We start from the raw sequence: 2,500 nt of genomic DNA on the forward strand, positions 1-2,500 counted from the left end.
AAGAGGTTGTCTTTTCCTTTTTCTGATTTTTTCTTCTCAAAACCATCCTTACTGTCCTCCCTTCAGTTGAAGTGGCTATCCTGGAGGGTATTTAGCCTTGCATGGTGTATCGGCTCCTCCATGTTGACCAGTTTTTCCGACTTTTTACTATAGTCTATGGATATCATCAATCACTTTTATTATTATTCTGTACATATTGTTTTTGTTTTAATTCTTGTTAATCTAGTTTTTAAGTATGATGTCTCTTTTTTATTTCTATTAATTCTTATGCTGTCTGGAGACATTGAGCAAAATCCGGGACCAGTACGTCCTAGATTTCGTCAATGTCGTCTTCTGTATTGCAATATTCGTGGTCTTCATGCAAATATCCGAGACCTTACAGTTGCGTCCAGACAGTATGATATTCTTTTGTGCTCAGAAACTTTGGTTTCCAATATGAGGCACTCATCTGAGCTCCTTATAACTGGTTTTAAGAAGCCAATAATGCTGAAACGTGATTCCATTCCTAGGGCCAGGGGAATGGCGGTGTATATTAGGACCGAGTACCCTGCTTCTCATAAGTCCTGCTATCAATGTGGATGTCATGAGATTCAGGTAATAAAAGTTTGTGGCAGGCATAACAACTTTTATTTGTGTTCAATCTACCGGAATCCAGACATGGATGATTCTATTTTTGATTGTCTTCTTACCATTATGGCTAAGATACAAGAAGATGATAGAAAGGCTTCTTTTGTCTTTGTTGGTGATTTTAATGCTCACCATAGGGAGTGGTTGAGTTCTATCTCTCCTACCGATCGCCATGGCTTAAGAGCTTTAGACTTTGCCTCAGAATCAGGCTGTGAGCAAATCATAAATGAAGCTACTCACAGGTCTGGTAATTGCTTGGACCTCGTATACACTGACTCCCCTGGCGTTATAACTAGTAAGGTTGGTTCTCCAGTCGGGACTTCTGATCATGCCTTGATTTCATTATTAGTGAAGACTGAGCAGCCTGTCCCTGATATATCATATTCTTGTAAAATTTATATGAAATCCCAAGCAGACTGGAATGGGATTTTGCATGATCTTTTGTGCTTGAATTGGTCACAATTATATAATTGTGTAGATCCTGTTGTCCCTTTGAATGAGAATCTAGTCAACATAATTGATAGGCGTATCCCTTCTCGTGTGCTAAGGTACCGAATGAAGGACAAACCGTGGTTCAATGATGATTGTAGACGTGCTTATTTGGAGAAGCAGGAGGCCTATCACCTTTGGAAGGGTAACAGATCAGATTTGACCTGGAACAACTATACTCAGCTTCGTTCTTTTGCTCAGAGAGTTTATGCCTCAACTGAAAAGGAGTACAATTTAATCATAAAAGAAACCCTCTCTGGCACAACTCAGGAACATAAATGGTGGTCTACCCTTAAATCTGCACTCTTTGGTGTAGATGCAACAGTTCCTCCTTTACTTAAACCAGATGGCTCAGTCACTCACTGTCCAAAGGAAAAGGCAACCCTTTTGGCTGATGTTTTTGACAGTAAACAGAGTAATGAAAAACTTGAACTTCCTCATTCCTGTTTTCCTGAGGCTAAACTAACTAGTTTAGCTTTTCGATCTCGTGAGATTAAAGCTCTGTTGATGGACCTTGATGCTTATGGAGGTGTAGACCCTAATGGTATTTTTCCTTTGTTTTTTATAAAGACAGCAGATTTCTTAGCTCCAAAGTTATCTGTTATTTTACGCAAGTTAGCAAGAAGAGGAGCTTTTAGCACTTGTTGGAGAATTGGTAATGTTACTCCTCTATGTAAATGTGTTTGTGGTAGCTCAAGTCCCACTGATTACCGCCCAATTTCCATAACTCCCATATTATCTAAAGTTTTTGAACGTCTCCTGGCAAAACGTCTTAATAGGTTTGCTGAAGGTAATCATCTATTCCCTAGTTTGCAATTTGGTTTTCGGAAAGGCCTTGGAGCATGTGATGCCCTTCTTACAATCTCCAATGCAGTACAGAAATCCCTTGATTGTGGTCGGGAAGTTCGTATGATTGGCCTTGATTTTAGTGCTGCCTTTGACCGTGTTAATCATGAGGCCCTTGTTTTCAAACTGAAACAGTTGGGAGTGGGTGGGTCGTTTCTTAGCATTATTATTGATTTTTTAAGTAGTAGATCTCAAAGAGTTGTTGTTGATGGGCACCATAGTGAGTATAGGAATGTGATATCCGGTGTTCCACAGGGTAGTGTTCTTGGCCCATTACTTTTCATACTATATACACATGACATGTGGTTTGGCCTAGAAAATAAGCTTGTTGCATATGCAGATGATGCTACTCTCTTTGCATCAATTCCATCCCCTGAATGTAGATCTGGGGTTGGTGAATCCCTTAATAGAGATTTAGCTAAAATTAGTGCATGGTGCAAATTATGGGGTATGAAGTTGAATCCTAACAAAACTCAAAGTATGATTGTAAGTAGGTCAAGGACGGTGGCTCCTCAACATCCGGATCTCAGTATTGATA

The sequence above is a fragment of the Palaemon carinicauda genome, chromosome 6, assembly GCF_036898095.1.
Source record: "Palaemon carinicauda isolate YSFRI2023 chromosome 6, ASM3689809v2, whole genome shotgun sequence".
Lineage (NCBI taxonomy): Eukaryota > Metazoa > Arthropoda > Malacostraca > Decapoda > Palaemonidae > Palaemon > Palaemon carinicauda.